Genomic DNA, 18,019 nt, shown 5'->3' on the forward strand with positions numbered 1-18,019 from the left:
CCTCTACTCAGCTCTCCAATGTGTTCTCTACTCAGCTCCCCGTTGAGCCCTCTACTCAGCTCCCCACTGTGTCATCTACTCAGCACCCCACTGTGTCCTCTACTCAGCTCCCCACTTAGCCCTCTACTCAGCTCCCAACTTAGCCCTCTACTCAGCTCCCCACTGAGCCCTCTACTCAGCTTCCCACTGTGTCCTCTACTCAGCTCCCCACTTAGCCCTCTACACAGCTCCCCACTGAGCCCTCTACTCAGCTCCCCACTGAGCCCTCTACTCAACTCCCCACTTAGCCCTCTTCTCAGCTCCCCACTGAGCGCTCTACTCAACTTCCCACTGTGTCCTCTACGCAGTTCCCCACTGAGACCTCTACGCAGCTCCCCACTGAGCCCCCTACTCAGCTCCCCACTGTGTCATCTACGCAGCTCCCCACTGAGCCCTCTACTCAGCTCCCCACTGTGTCCTCTTCGCAGCTCCCACTGTGTCCTCTACTCAGCCCCCCACTGAGCCCTCTACTCAGCTTGCCACTGAGCCCTCTACTCAGCTCCCCACTGAGCTCCCCACTCAGCTCCCTACTGAGCCCTCTACTCAACTCCCCACTGTGTCATCTACTCAGCTTGCCACTGAGCCCTCTACTCAGCTCCCCACTGTGTCCTCTACGCAGCTCCCCACTTAGCCCTCTACACAGCTCCCCACTGAGTCCTCTACTCAGCTCCCCACTGAGCCCTCTACTCAGCTCCCCACTGAGCTCCCCACCCAGCTCCCCACTGAGCCCTCTACTCAACTCCCCACTGTGTCATCTACACAGCTCCCCACTGAGCCCTCTACTCAGCTCCCCACTGTGTCCTCTTCGCAGCTCCCACTGTGTCCTCTACTCAGCCCCCCACTGAGCCCTCTACTCAGCTTGCCACTGAGCCCTCTACTCAGCTGCCCACTGAGCCCTCTATGCAGCTCTCCACTGTGTCCTCTACGCAGCTCCCCACTGAACCCTCTACTCAGCTCCCCACTGTGTCCTCTACTCAACTCCCTACTGAGCTCTCTACTCAGCTTCCCACTGAGCCCTCTACTCAGCTCTCCAATGTGTTCTCTACTCAGCTCCCCGTTGAGCCCTCTACTCAGCTCCCCACTGTGTCATCTACTCAGCACCCCACTGTGTCCTCTACTCAGCTCCCCACTTAGCCCTCTACTCAGCTCCCAACTTAGCCCTCTACTCAGCTCCCCACTTAGCCCTCTACTCAGCTCCCCACTGAGCCCTCTACTCAGCTTCCCACTGTGTCCTCTACTCAGCTCCCCACTTAGCCCTCTACACAGCTCCCCACTGAGCCCTCTACTCAGCTCCCCACTGAGCCCTCTACTCAACTCCCCACTTAGCCCTCTTCTCAGCTCCCCACTGAGCGCTCTACTCAACTTCCCACTGTGTCCTCTACGCAGTTCCTCACTGAGACCTCTACGCAGCTCCCCACTGAGCCCCCTACTCAGCTCCCCACTGTGTCATCTACGCAGCTCCCCACTGAGCCCTCTACTCAGCTCCCCACTGTGTCCTCTTCGCAGCTCCCATTGTGTCCTCTACTCAGCCCCCCACTGAGCCCTCTACTCAGCTTGCCACTGAGCCCTCTACTCAGCTCCCCACTGTGTCCTCTACGCAGCTCCCCACTGAACCCTCTGCTCAGCTCCCGACTATGTCCTCTACTCAACTCCCCACTGTGTCCTCTACTCAGCTCCCCACTTAGCCCTCTACTCAGCTCCCCACTTAGCCCTCTACTCAGCTCCCCACTGAGCCCTCTACTCAGCTCCCCACTGTGTCCTCTACTCAGCTCCCCACTTAGCCCTCTACACAGCTCCCGAATGAGTCCTCTACTCAGCTCCCCACTTAGACCTCTACTCAGCTCCCCACTTAGACCTCTACTCAGCTCCCCACTTAGCCCTCTTCTCAGCTCCCCACTGAGCCCTCTACTCAACTTCCCACTGTGTCCTCTACGCAGTTCCCCTCTGTGTCCTCTACTTAGCTCCCCACTGAGTCCTCTCCTCAGCTCCCCACTGAGCCCCCTACTCAGCTCCATACTGTGTCCTCTATGCAGCTCCCCACTGTGTCCTCTACGCAGCTCCCCACTGAGCCCTCTATGCAGCTGCCCACTAAGCCCTCTACGCAGCTCCCCACTGAGTCCTCTCCTCAGCTCCCCACTGACACCCCTACTCAGCTCCCCACTGTGTGCTCTATGCAGCTCCCCACTGTGTGCTCTACGCAGCTCCCCACTGAGCCCTCTACGCATCTCCCCACTGAGCTCCCCACCCAGCTCTCCACTGAGCCCTCTACTCAGCTCCCCACTGTGTCATCTACGCAGCTCCACACTGAACCCTCTACTCAGCTTCCCACTGTGTCCTCTATGCAGCTCCCACTGCGTCCTCTACTCAGCCCCCCACTGAGCTCTCTACCCAGCTCACCACTGTGTCCTCTACTCAACTCCCTACTGAGCCCTCTACTCAGCTTCCCACTGAGCCCTCTACGCAGCTCCCCACTGAGCCCTCTACTCAGCTCCCCACTGTGTCCTCTACTTAGCTCCCCACTGTGTCCTCTACTCAGCTCCCCACTGAGCCCCCTACTCTGCTCCCCACTGTGTCCTCTACACAGCTCCCCACTGAGCCCTCTACGCAGCTGCCCACTAAGCCCTCTACGCAGCTCCTCACTAAGACCTCTACTCAGCTCCCCACTGTGTCCTCTACACAGCTCCCCACTGAGCCCTGTACTCAGCTCCCCACTGAGCTTCCCACCCAGCTCCCCACTGAGCCCTCTACTCAGCTTCCCACTGAGCCCTCTACGCAGCTCCCCACTGAGCCCTCTACTCAGCTCCCCACTGTGTCCTCTACTTAGCTCCCCACTGTGTCCTCTACTCAGCTCCCCACTGAGCCCCCTACTCTGCTCCCCACTGTGTCCTCTACACAGCTCCCCACTGAGCCCTCTACGCAGCTGCCCACTAAGCCCTCTACGCAGCTCCTCACTAAGACCTCTACTCAGCTCCCCACTGTGTCCTCTACGCAGCTCCCCACTGAGCCCTCTACTCAGCTCCCCACTTAGCCCTCTACTCAGCTCCCCACTGAGCCCTCTACTCAGCTCCCCACTGTGTCCTCTACTCAGCTCCCCACTTAGCCCTCTACACAGCTCCCCACTGAGTCCTCTACTCAGCTCCCCACTTAGACCTCTACTCAGCTCCCCACTTAGACCTCTACTCAGCTCCCCACTTAGCCCTCTTCTCAGCTCCCCACTGAGCCCTCTACTCAACTTCCCACTGTGTCCTCTACGCAGTTCCCCTCTGTGTCCTCTACTTAGCTCCCCACTGAGTCCTCTCCTCAGCTCCCGACTGACACCCCTACTCAGCTCCCCACTGTGTGCTCTATGCAGCTCCCCACTGTGTGCTCTACGCAGCTCCCCACTGAGCCCTCTACGCATCTCCCCACTGAGCTCCCCACCCAGCTCTCCACTGAGCCCTCTACTCAGCTCCCCACTGTGTCATCTACGCAGCTCCACACTGAACCCTCTACTCAGCTTCCCACTGTGTCCTCTATGCAGCTCCCACTGCGTCCTCTACTCAGCCCCCCACTGAGCTCTCTACCCAGCTCACCACTGTGTCCTCTACTCAACTCCCTACTGAGCCCTCTACTCAGCTTCCCACTGAGCCCTCTACGCAGCTCCCCACTGAGCCCTCTACTCAGCTCCCCACTGTGTCCTCTACTTAGCTCCCCACTGTGTCCTCTACTCAGCTCCCCACTGAGCCCCCTACTCTGCTCCCCACTGTGTCCTCTACACAGCTCCCCACTGAGCCCTCTACGCAGCTGCCCACTAAGCCCTCTACGCAGCTCCTCACTAAGACCTCTACTCAGCTCCCCACTGTGTCCTCTACACAGCTCCCCACTGAGCCCTGTACTCAGCTCCCCACTGAGCTTCCCACCCAGCTCCCCACTGAGCCCTCTACTCAGCTTCCCACTGAGCCCTCTACGCAGCTCCCCACTGAGCCCTCTACTCAGCTCCCCACTGTGTCCTCTACTTAGCTCCCCACTGTGTCCTCTACTCAGCTCCCCACTGAGCCCCCTACTCTGCTCCCCACTGTGTCCTCTACACAGCTCCCCACTGAGCCCTCTACGCAGCTGCCCACTAAGCCCTCTACGCAGCTCCTCACTAAGACCTCTACTCAGCTCCCCACTGTGTCCTCTACGCAGCTCCCCACTGAGCCCTCTACTCAGCTCCCCACTGAGCTCCCCACCCAGCTCCCCACTGAGCCCTCTACTCAACTCCCCACTGTGTCATCTACGCAGCTCCCCACTGAGCCCTATACTCAGCTCCCCACTGTGTCCTCTTCGCAGCTCCCACTGTGTCCTCTACTCAGCCCCCCACTGAGCCCTCTACTCAGCTTGCCACTGAGCCCTCTACTCAGCTTCCCACTGAGCCCTCTACTCAGCTCTCCAATGTGTTCTCTACTCAGCTCCCCACTGAGCCCTCTACTCAGCTCCCCACTGAGCCCTCTACTCAGCTCCCCACTGTGTCCTCTACTCAGCTCCCCACTGTGTCCTCTACTCAGCTCCCCACTGAGCCCTCTACTCAGCTCCCCACTTAGCCCTCTACTCAGCTCCCCACTTAGCCCTCTACTCAGCTCCCCACTGAGCCCTCTACTCAACTTCCCACTGTGTCCTCTACGCAGTTCCCCACTGTGTCCTCTACTTAGCTCCCCACTGAGACCTCTATGCAGCTCCCCACTGAGTCCTCTCCTCAGCTCCCCACTGAGCCCCCTACTCAGCTCCCCACTGTGTCCTCTACGCAGCTCGCCACTGAGCCCTCTACGCAGCTGCCCACTAAGCCCTCTAAGCAGCTCCCCACTGAGTCCTCTCCTCAGCTCCCCACTGTGTGCTCTACGCAGCTCCCCACTGAGCCCTCTACACATCTCCCCACTGAGCTACCCACCCAGCTCTCCACTGAGCCCTCTACTCAGCTCCCCACTGTGTCCTCTACTCAGCTCCCCACTGTGTCCTCTACTCAGCTCCCCACTGAGCCCTCTACTTAGCTCCCCACTGAGCCCTCTACTCAGCTCCCCACAGTGTCCTCTACTCAGCTCCGCACTGTATCCTCTACTCAGTTCCCCACTGAGCCCTCTACTCAGCTCCCCACTGTGTCCTCTACGCAGCACCCACTGTGTCCTCTACTCAGCCCCCAACTGAGCCCTCTACTCAGCTGCCCACTAAGCTCTCTACTCAGCTGCCCACTGAGCCCTCTACGCAGCTCCCCACTGTGTCCTCTACTCAGCTCCCCACTGAGCCCCCTACTCAGCTCCCCACTGTGTCCTCTACTCAACTCCCTACTGAGCCCTCTACTCAGCTTCCCACTGAGCCCTCTACTCAGCTCTCCAATGTGTTCTCTACTCAGCTCCCCACTGAGCCCTCAACTCAGCTTCCCACTGAGCCCTCTACTTAGCTCCCCACTGAGCCCTCTACTCAGCTCCCCACTGTGTCCTCTACTCAGCTCCCCACTGTGTCCTTTACTCAGCTCCCCATTGAGCCCTCTACTCAGCTCCCCACTGAGCCCTCTACTCAGCTCCCCACTTAGCCCTCTACTCAGCTCCCCACTTAGCCCTCTACTCAGCTCCCCACTGAGCTCTCTACACAACTCCCCACTGAGTCCTCTACTCAGCTCCCCACTTAGCCCTCTTCTCAGCTCCCCACTGAGCCCTCTACTCAGCTGCCCACTGAGCCCTCTACTCAGCTGCCCACTGTGTCCTCTATGCAGCTCCCCACTGAGCCCTCTACACAGCTACCCACTTAGCCCTCTACTCAGCTCCCCACTGAGCCCTCTACTCAGCTCCCCACTGAGCCCTCTACTCAGCTTCCCACTGAGCCATCTACTCAGATCCCCACTGAGCCCTCCACTCAGCCCCCCACTGAGTCCTCTACTCAGCTCCCCACTGTGTCCTCTACTCAGCTCCCCACTGAGCCCTCTACGCAGCTCCCCACTGAGCCCTCTACGCAGTGCCCCACTGTGTCCTCTATGCAGCTCCCCACTGATCCCTCTATGCAGCTGCCCACTGAGCCCTCTATGCCAGGACCTGAGCAGGTAGTAAATTAGCAGCACCTAGCCTGTAGCCACCAGAGTGTACATTACAAATCTCTTCTCCCTACAAAGCAGCAGTTGATGGAGACTACGAGCCAATGTACAGAAGGCTTGGACTTTTATGTAGTTGCTACCAGAAATTCCCCACCAATACCTCCAGTTTGCATCCGTTATATGCTGGTTACGTTGAGGATTTGGAGTTTTGCTTTAATGTTTAATTGTTTTTTTGTTTTATATTACCTAGATGTCTTTCTTATGAATGTGTGTCCTAAAACATTGTGGGGAAAAACTGTTCTTAAAATTTCATAAAGAAAGAATAAAGAAAGAAAACAAATGTCTGTATCTTCTGAGACCTGTATCCTGAGTAAGCTCTGAGGGTTTGTGGTGGTATTTACAGAGTATATCTTATATATATCGATGTGATAAAATACTTTCACTGTGTGCTCCAGAGAAGACTAAACATATTTTTACCTTATGAAACAGGAAACTTATTTGTACTATTTTCATTAATCTATAATGTCTCTGAGTCTAGAAGAAATAATGATCTGTTCAAATTAAAGTACAGAATAATAATATATAATAATATATTGTTATGAATGACCAATTGGAGGAAAATGTAATTAAGTGATAGCAAAAATTGTTTAAGTCCAATGCTTTCAATGGTTTTATATATATATATATATATATATATATATATATATATATATATATATATTTATATATATATATATATATATATATATATATATATATATATATCATCATCATCATCATCACCATTTATTTATATAGCGCCACTGATTCCGCAGCGCTGTACAGAGAACTCACTCACATCAGTCCCTGCCCCATTGGGGCTTACACTCTAAATTCCCCAACACACACACATGGAGTAGGGTCAATTTTGAAAGCAGCCATTTAACCTACCAGTATGTTTTTGAAGTGTGGGAGGAAACCGGAGCACCTGGAGGAAACCCACGCAAACACGGGGAGAACATACAAACTCCACACAGGGGAATCAAACTCATGATCCCAGTGCTGTGGGGCAGAAGTGCTAACCACTGAGCATATATATATATATATATGTACTTATACAGGGTTTGGTTCTAAATTAAGAGGATTATAAATTGGGAAACAGCAGCATAGTTAACGCCCACTACTCCCCCATTAACCCCTGGTGAGCACTCCCAGACTCTAATAACACCTACCACCCCTAAAACACATATATTGCACCTTGCAAGGTTCATTGCTACTGGTGCCTGCATCATCCGTTCACCGCTGCTCTGAATTGAACGGGGGATATCTCCCCAGTTCCTGATATGCGACACTCACGGCAGGACAGAGCCCTGAAATCAGGACTGTCCGGCCTAGAGTCCTAACATGTCACATTTAAATGTCATTTAGCAATTAAATCAGTATTTCAATCAATGATTTTAAAATCCGTACTTATATGAGTTGATGATTAATATTATCTACTGCAATATTAACATCTACAAAAGTAACGGCAATAAATATTAACTTAAAATAATCATTGGTAACATACATGAGGAATCTATTAATAAACCTACTTGGTCTATGGGGAGTTTCTACCTAAATTGCCCAGCGCTCTCTATCTTGATTACTGTGATTACTTCCCCGTATGTGGCGGTTTATTACCGCCTCAGCGCCTGATTCGGAGCTGATTTCAAGCTGACTTCGCCAGGGGAGCCGCAGACTTCAATTTGCTCATATTGTTAATCTGAACTTGATGCTTTTCGGCTGTCTTGGAAAAGTATATTGTACTTTTATCTACTGGGTAGCTCAAGATCTCACCCGTTTCAGGGATACTTTGTATTTCAAGTCTTCCAGAAATGGTGTGGAAAAAAATGTTTGTGTTGTACACAATGTTTGTGTTGTACAATATCTGTACAATTAAAGGATAACTCGACTTTTTATCATTTACCGACATAGACCACATCATGATATTTTAAGCCACAGACAACGTAGCCTTTGTTATTTTCTGGTTTGGTGAAAGAAATGAATGGAAAATACTGCACAGAAATCAATTGTAGTGTAAGAATAATCACAGCTTTATCAGAGCATATAGAACAGGTTCAGAAGCTCAGTCATATCTTGTAACTCTGTAAAGAATTTAGCTGGAAGGGATTAATCCAGATATAACAGGAAAGAAAACAATATTGACATTAAATCTGTCTAAGTAAGTTCTCCTCTACTGCTCCGATCTATGTCATCAGAGTATTAATCAACGTGGTGCGCTCACACATAACCTAATGCACCTAGAGAATGATAGAATGATATTATAAGGGCTATTTGAAAGGTGGCTCCTATGACCTTTATTGATTATCAGTTATCGCCAGTGTTGTGTTATAATAAATGGAAGTAGCACAAGTGTTTTTCAAATACTGTATCTGTAGCCGCTTATTTCTGTCTTAATAATCTCTATAGAGAGGCTTTATATTCAGGACCAGAAATGTCATTTTCTTGGGGAAATGAACAGAGTTGAGTGAGATTTTGTAAACTGTCTCTCTCTAAAGACCGTTGTTGTCCCAGTTGTATTCATTCTGCAAAAATGTACAGATATACAGGGCAGTATGGTATTCTAGGGAATATTAAAACAATATTCCCGGTGAATCGCAGCATTTTGGACCGAATTCCTAGTGAAGTGGGCAGATCAGGGAGGGTTCCACACTCTTCCGTGAATGTCCGGGAGACTCCCGCATTTCGCAAGAGTCTCCCGGACATTCCGGGAGAGTTGGCAAGTATGAGCTACTCGTTGCGGAATCCTGATGTAGATGCAAATGCCAGAGGGTGTGTGACTGTAAATCACTTTATTTGGGCCCAGTGAGGATTGTGACATCGCACCGCAGAGGAAGGGACAAAATGCCTGGGATGGGGAGAACTCCCCAAAATTTGATAGTCTCCTGGACATTCCAGAAGAGTAGGTAAGTATATGACAAAGCAATGATCATGATGAGAAGAGGTGAATGGAGACAAGTCGTAATTCACAAAGTGAAAGTATGGAAGGAGCAGGTTCCTCCAGCAGCACAGAGTAACTATCTGAGTCTCCTATGCATTGTTACACTGCCAGACTCACCTCTATATGAAACAATATTCATACATCCAACTTATTTTTTTTAATCATTTTCAATGCTGCCTTGGTGCTGAGGGAGTTAAATCTGGATGGACAGAAGACTGGATGGGAGCCAGAGCAATTACACCGACAGATAATCTGAGCTACCTGTGTTAGTGGAGCAACTCCTGGTTCTGTGTAGCCAGAGTTCAGGATGTCAAACACTATACACTTATCCTGCAATTTATTTGAAAGTGCTTGAGCATGAGGATATGTTGTTAGGTCTGTGTCTTTGCATTCGTGCCGCTGCGTGCCGCCAGCATAGGTCAATATACCAGCTTAGACGATGCACACTTGACGAGCTGCAAATGCTCTTTCCATTTCTTTGGATTTTGCTGTCCTCTTGTCTCATGTGTTGATCTTGAAAAGCTTAATTAAGTTTCCCAGCATCATTTCCCATTCCTAATAATCCCATACGTTTCCAGCCGTGTCTTCCAAAGTGCTCAATTACTAAACACTGCACTGCCTCCAGCAAGTTGCCAGGATTACGGAGATCTTACTCATGGAATTAATTCCTGGCACAAGTCTGCGCTTTGTTGAAAAATGAAAGTATTATTTTGTCTCCCATGTATCATGATTTACTCTTTCAGGATTATTGCCAATTAAGGACTTGTTTAATGTGATCATGGGACTTGACATTTAAAGGGACACATCACGTTTAAAAAGGTGTCACTAGAGATTAGTGAAAGCAGAGTTTGAAAATTCCTAGAGTTTTAGTATTTCAGAGGCAGCCAATCGGTTCATGGAGCTTGAATTTATAAATGATGATGAGGAATTCAAGACAAAATTGACCTTTAAAGGTTATGCTTAAACAAAAATTCTAAGAAAAATGGAACAATTATTATTATTTATTTATAAAGTGTCAACATATAACTTAGCGATGTACATTCAAGAGAACATCTTGCCAAATGGGTTTACAATCTAAGAAAACAAACTAAAACGCATGCCTGACATTCTTGACAGCTATTGAAAGAGGCTGTATTTTTAAATGTTTGTAAACCAATAAGATTTAAGAATTAAATCCTGATATAAAACTAGTGGTTAAATATCTGCAAACCAAACCACTGCTCGTCACTTCCGTCTAGTTGTGATTCAGAGAGTCTGAAGACTTGCAGATTCTGAAAAACTTCTGAAAAGGAAAAGTGAAGGTTTGCCCATAGCAACCAATCAGATTCTAGAGCCTGATTCATTAAGGATCTTAACTTGAGAAACTTCTTATTTCAGTCTCCTGGACAAAACCATGTTACAATACAAGGGGTGCAAATTAGTATTCTGTTTTGCACATAAGTTAAATACTGACTGTTTTTGCATGTAGCACACAAATATCAACTTTAAATTTCAGTGTACAAATAAGCTATCAAGTATTTGTGTGCTACATGAAAAAACAGTCAGTATTTAACGTATGTGCAAAACAGTTTACTAATTTGCACCCCTTGTATTGTAACATGGTTTTGTCCAGGAGACTGAAATATGAAGTTTCTTAAGTTAAGATCCTTACTGAATACGGCCCCTAGTTATCCTTTTCTAGACTGTACTAGATAAATGATAGATAGAATCTGATGGTTTCTATGGCCCACACCTCCACATTTCCTTATCAGAATCTTTAGTAAATCTATCCTCCACTGTTATATCTTTAGTAAACTGGGACAAAAGCTTAAAGAAATATGTTTGTACTGTGGTAACCTATACTGTCTTGGCTGTATGTAAATGTCCTAACTGTTAATCAGAATAAGAATTAGATGTTGCTCACTGCTTGCTGCTGAGTGCTGATATATTTATGTGAAAACCCATACCACATCCTTATTATTTAAAGGTAATTTGCAGAAGTGCAATGCCATTTTGTGACATCACTTGCATATGTAACTGTTTTCAAAGGGAAGCACATGGATTCATAGGCTAATATAACATTTGCAAGGGGTGTAAAACTAAATGCACAAATGACATTTCCTTTGGGGGTTAACATTATAAAGTAAAAACAAAAATTGTTTTAGATTGTAACTGTTTTCACTGGCGAACACAAATTTTGATAAAGCAGTGTTGCTTTAGATTTAAAGGAGAATAATAATTAAAATAATCATAATGGATACTACAATTTAGTGCTGTAACTATTGGTGCTTGGAATAGGAAATGTGTCTGAAATTGCCTGCTGAAAACACAGAAAAGCACTATTTTTGACAGATAATAGTCTTAACAACTGATTGTCCTAAGCATCTTTTGCAACCATGAAAACAATTTAGTGCAATCCACAGTTTGTTTCTATGGTTACACATGTTGTTAAGGAAGGTCAGTTATTCATGTGTCACAGTGGCAACAACAGTCTTTTTCTGAGTTTTATCAGGGACGTTTAGAAACTATTTCTACTTCAGTTCTCAGCAGTTATTCCACTAATTTGTAGTAAACATTGTTATGATTTGAATTAGGCAACATCATTTTTTATTATAGTTAAAGTTTAATCAAAATTCTATTTTCTCATATGTAACACTGCTTATCAATTAATGTGCCTAATGCCAATTTAATGGGAAAATTAAAACAAAATAAAATGTAAACCTACCTACACCCTACGGTAACACTGCCTGGATATATACCGAACCTGCCTATACCCCACTGTAACTCTACCTGGTTATAGCGAACCTGCCTATATCCCACTGTAACCCTGCCTGGTTATATACCAAGCCTGTCTGCACCTCACTGTAACCCTGCCTGGTTATATAACGAACCTGCCTACATCCCACTGTAACCCTGCCTGGATATATATCGAACCTGCCTACACCCCACTGTAACCCTGCCTGGTCATATACCGAACCTGCCTACACCCCATTGTAACCCTGCCTGGTTATACGGAATCTGCCTACACCCCACTGTAACTCTACCTGGTTATACCGGACCTGCCTACACCCTACTGTAACCCTGCCTGGTTATATACCGAACCTGCCTACACCCCACTGTAACCCTGCCTGGATATATACCGAACCTGCCTACACCCCACTGTAACCCTGCCTGGATATATACCGAACCTGCCTACACCCCATTGTAACCCTGCCTGGTTATACGGAATCTGCCTACACCCCACTGTAACCTTGCCTGGTTATATACCGAACCTGCCTACACCCTACTGTAACCCTGCCTGGTTATATACCGAACCTGCCTACACCCCACTGTAACCCTGCCTGGTCATATACCGAACCTGCCTACACCCCATTGTAGCCCTGCCTGGTTATACGGAACCTGATTATACCCCACTGTAACTCTACCTGGTTATACCGAACCTGTATATACCCCACTGTAACTCTACCTGGTTATATACCAAGCCTGCCTACACCCCACTGTAACCCTGCCTGGTTATATACCAAACCTGCCTACACCCCACTGTAACCCTGCCTGGATATATACCGAACCTGCCTACACCCCACTGTAACCCTGCCTGGATATATACTAAACCTGCCTACACCCCACTGTAACCATGCCTGGTCAAATACCGAACCTGCCTACACCCCATTGTAACCCTGCCTGGTTATACGGAATCTGCCTACACCCCACTGTAACTCTACCTGGTTATACCGAACCTGCCTACACCCTACTGTAACCCTGCCTGGTTATATACCGAACCTGCCTACACCCCACTGTAACCCTGCCTGGATATATACCGAACCTGCCTACACCCCACTGTAACCCTGCCTGGATATATACTAAACCTGCCTACACCCCACTGTAACCATGCCTGGTCAAATACCGAACCTGCCTACACCCCATTGTAACCCTGCCTGGTTATACGGAATCTGCCTACACCCCACTGTAACCCTGCCTGGTTATATACCGAACCTGCCTACACCCTACTGTAACCCTGCCTGGTTATATACCGAACCTGCCTACACCCCACTGTAACCCTGCCTGGTCATATACCGAACCTGCCTACACCCCATTGTAACCCTGCCTGGTTATACGGAACCTGCCTATACCCCACTGTAACTCTACCTGGTTATACCGAACCTGTATATACCCCACTGTAACTCTGCCTGGTTATATACCAAGCCTGCCTGCACCTCACTGTAACCCTGCCTGGTTATATACCAAACCTGCCTGCACCTCACTGTAACCCTGCCTGGTTATATATACCGAACCTGCCTGCACCTCACTGTAACTCTGCCTGGATATATACCAAACCTGCCTACACCCCACTGTAACCCTGCCTGGTCATATACCGAACCTGCCTACACCCCATTGTAACCCTGCCTGGTTATACGGAACCTGCCTACACCCTACTGTAACCCTGCCTGGTTATATACCGAACCTGCCTACACCCCACTTTAACCCTGCCTGGATATATACCAAACCTGCCTACACCCCACTGTAACCCTGCCTGGTCATATACCAAACCTGCCTACACCCCACTGTAACCATGCCTGGTCAAATACCGAACCTGCCTACACCCCATTGTAACCCTGCCTGGTTATACGGAATCTGCCTACACCCCACTGTAACTCTACCTGGTTATACCGGACCTGCCTACACCCCACTGTAACCCTGCCTGGATATATACCGAACCTGCCTACACCCCACTGTAACCCTGCCTGGATATATACCGAACCTGCCTACACCCCATTGTAACCCTGCCTGGTTATACGGAATCTGCCTACACCCCACTGTAACCCTGCCTGGTTATATACCGAACCTGCCTACACCCTACTGTAACCCTGCCTGGTTATATACCGAACCTGCCTACACCCCACTGTAACCCTGCCTGGTCATATACCGAACCTGCCTACACCCCATTGTAGCCCTGCCTGGTTATACGGAACCTGATTATACCCCACTGTAACTCTACCTGGTTATACCGAACCTGTATATACCCCACTGTAACTCTACCTGGTTATATACCAAGCCTGCCTACACCCCACTGTAACCCTGCCTGGTTATATACCAAACCTGCCTACACCCCACTGTAACCCTGCCTGGATATATACCGAACCTGCCTACACCCCACTGTAACCCTGCCTGGATATATACTAAACCTGCCTACACCCCACTGTAACCATGCCTGGTCAAATACCGAACCTGCCTACACCCCATTGTAACCCTGCCTGGTTATACGGAATCTGCCTACACCCCACTATAACTCTACCTGGTTATACCGAACCTGCCTACACCCTACTGTAACCCTGCCTGGTTATATACTGAACCTGCCTACACCCCACTGTAACCCTGCCTGGATATATACCGAACCTGCCTACACCCCACTGTAACCCTGCCTGGATATATACTAAACCTGCCTACACCCCACTGTAACCATGCCTGGTCAAATACCGAACCTGCCTACACCCCATTGTAACCCTGCCTGGTTATACGGAATCTGCCTACACCCCACTGTAACCCTGCCTGGTTATATACCGAACCTGCCTACACCCTACTGTAACCCTGCCTGGTTATATACCGAACCTGCCTACACCCCACTGTAACCCTGCCTGGTCATATACCGAACCTGCCTACACCCCATTGTAACCCTGCCTGGTTATACGGAACCTGCCTATACCCCACTGTAACTCTACCTGGTTATACCGAACCTGTATATACCCCACTGTAACTCTGCCTGGTTATATACCAAGCCTGCCTGCACCTCACTGTAACCCTGCCTGGTTATATACCAAACCTGCCTGCACCTCACTGTAACCCTGCCTGGTTATATATACCGAACCTGCCTGCACCTCACTGTAACTCTGCCTGGATATATACCAAACCTGCCTACACCCCACTGTAACCCTGCCTGGTCATATACCGAACCTGCCTACACCCCATTGTAACCCTGCCTGGTTATACGGAACCTGCCTACACCCTACTGTAACCCTGCCTGGTTATATACCGAACCTGCCTACACCCCACTTTAACCCTGCCTGGATATATACCAAACCTGCCTACACCCCACTGTAACCCTGCCTGGTCATATACCAAACCTGCCTACATCCCATTGTAACCCTGCCTGGTTATACGGAACCTGACTACACCCTACTGTAACCCTGCCTGGTTATATACCGAACCTGCCTACACCCCACTTTAACCCTGCCTGGATATATACCAAACCTGCCTACACCCCACTGTAACCCTGCCTGGTCATATACCGAACCTGCCTACACCCCATTGTAACCCTGCCTGGTTATACGGAACCTGCCTACACCCTACTGTAACCCTGCCTGGTTATATACCGAACCTGCCTACACCCCACTTTAACCCTGCCTGGATATATACCAAACCTGCCTACACCCCACTGTAACCCTGCCTGGTCATATACCAAACCTGCCTACATCCCATTGTAACCCTGCCTGGTTATACGGAACCTGACTACACCCTACTGTAACCCTGCCTGGTTATATATCAAACCTGACTACACCCTACTGTAACCCTGCCTGGTTATATACCAAACCTGACTACACCCTACTGTAACCCTGCCTGGTTATATACCAAACCTGCCTACACCCTACTGTACCCCTGCCTGGATATATACATCTTAAACTGATTTTATCAGTTTTTGGGGGATATTATCTACAATTTTTCACAGCTGAATCGTCTGTATGTATTACCCACTATTGTTTTACTAATGTTTGTTCCCAATTATAAAGCGCTACAGAATTTGCTGCCGCTATATAATTAAATGTTGATCATGACGATGATGATGATACAGGTCCATATCGGGTAGCCTAGAGGTCTAGTTCTGACTCTATAATACTATAATACTTTATAATGTCTAATAGGCAATCTTTAAAGGTTTTTTTTAAGATAGAGGTTTCAGCCAGTGATATGTACTATGTAGTGTAATTAGCATTGTTTCTCTGGGCAGAAACTATGATGTCAGAAAAGTTGAAAATAATAGAACGAAAATGTACTTTTATCCTAAATACCAGGGTTGAAATTCAGTCTTGTAATTTCATGAAGGCAACATAAATTGAGCAGCTGTATGTGATTAGTAATCACTTTTGTCAGAAGACTCTTATGTAGCCGTCTAATCAATCTAGAATACTGAGTGCACAGGCAGACAATTTGAGCGTGTTCCAAAGGACATTTTTTAATCATTCAAAACAAATCAATCACATTTTTAGGTTCCGAGCTGGATTAATGCTGCAAGTCTGTCATCAAACATCTGCATTTCTAAAAGGAAGTAGTCCCCTATTCGTCCTTTACATTTCTATTTATTCCAATAAAATGCTTAACGGTTGATGTTAATAGTCCCCCTCTTCACCTCCGTTCTTACCAATCTACAAATTATAATGGACACAAAAACAGAGCTTGGCAAATAAAGGAATTTATTAAAATACAAACATTGTATGAAGGAGGAGAAAACAATAAGCAGTTCGGCTAGGACCAAAGCTCCTGATATCACAGTGAGGTCGTTTACCCTCTTGATATCAATATATGGAGAACCATTACACCCGAACGCACCCTTATCCTTAAACTTGGGTATGCCTTATCAACATCATCATCATCATTTATTTATATAGCGCCACTAATTACGCAGCGCTGTACAGAGAACTCACTCACATCAGTCCCTGCCCCACTGGGGCTTATAGTCTAAATTCCCTAATATAGACACTCACACACAGACAGACTAGGGTCAATTTTGATAGCAGCCAATTAACCTATCAGTAACTTATCATTATCCAAAGCATCCGAGAACCTGCGTCCCTTCTGGACTCACGAAACGCAACCACCAAACCACCAACCACCAAACCTGTGCATGTGCCAAAACCAAAGCCTACTCTTCAAACCATTGCGTAAATAAACCTAATGTGCGCCCAATAAACATAGGCCGCCGACTGCTCAATGTTTTCCGACAAAACACAAACCTCAAACAAGCTGGCGTTGTCCTGTATCAGAGGCAAGCCGAAGGGCATTAATATATAAACTAAACCAAAACTGCCCCACACGGAGTACTATTAAAAGACCCCCTAAACAGGTGTTGGCACAAAAGCACCTGCAGAGGTTTTTCCAAAACTAGAGATGGGGGCGGGCAACTTGTCTTGCAGACGTGAGGCAGAACACCGTCAGCCAGGAAAAATTGTAACGTGGCACAAGTGACCTCTCATCGTGACACATCAATGGGTGTACCCTAGGGTCACTTTGCCTGCTCACTTTAACCCCTTAGAGAGGGACACGGCACAGTTACGAACACACACACCTAGCTTTTAATTTCCCTCAGTTATTAAAACTACGAGAGGACAAGGGGCCATAGGGAATGAAACCGAGGCAGCTGGTTTTAGGGCAGCGCAATGTAGAAAATTAATTTAAATAAAAATACCTCTTCCTTGTAAGTCTAAACTAGTGGAATATACCTTGTTGTTAGATCTAATAAAGATTAAAGTTACAGTATTGTCTTGTGATGTGTACATTACTTGTATATATATGTTACATTGACTGGTGTACGGGATTAGAAGCGCCATTTTAGCCGTCTCCGGCGGCAGAATAGTTGGGCACCCCTGACAGAGGAATATAGGCACAGATGAGATGCACTGTAATATATATAGGGAGCAACTGGTCGCTGTCTCGGCATCACCTCCACAGTAACAGCACAGAGCCATGTTCATATAGGTGGTTACAGATGGTGGTTATCTGTTCAACATATGGCTGGCAAATGGGGCATTTATATGTGACCGCAGTGAGAACAGGACTCCAGGATGCCACTAGCAAACCTTCCCCGACCTATAAGAGCCATTACCCAATCAAGAAAATACTTCCACAGAGGTGTTAGAGACGGGGTAGCCCATGGGCATATGCTTATAGAAGATTCCTTAATTATGCAGAGAAGTAATTAAAATATCCAGGTC

The 18,019-nt window shown here is 48.0% G+C and overlaps 1 protein-coding gene across 2 annotated transcripts in view; it reads left to right on the forward strand.

Annotated features, from left to right (window-relative positions):
• Window positions 1–18,019, forward strand: part of CTNNA2 (catenin alpha 2) — a 1,470,003-nt gene that overhangs the window by 208,338 nt on the left and 1,243,646 nt on the right. The gene's annotated exons all lie outside the window — the stretch shown is intronic.

Source organism: Mixophyes fleayi, chromosome 1 (genome assembly GCF_038048845.1).
Source record: "Mixophyes fleayi isolate aMixFle1 chromosome 1, aMixFle1.hap1, whole genome shotgun sequence".
NCBI lineage: Eukaryota > Metazoa > Chordata > Amphibia > Anura > Limnodynastidae > Mixophyes > Mixophyes fleayi.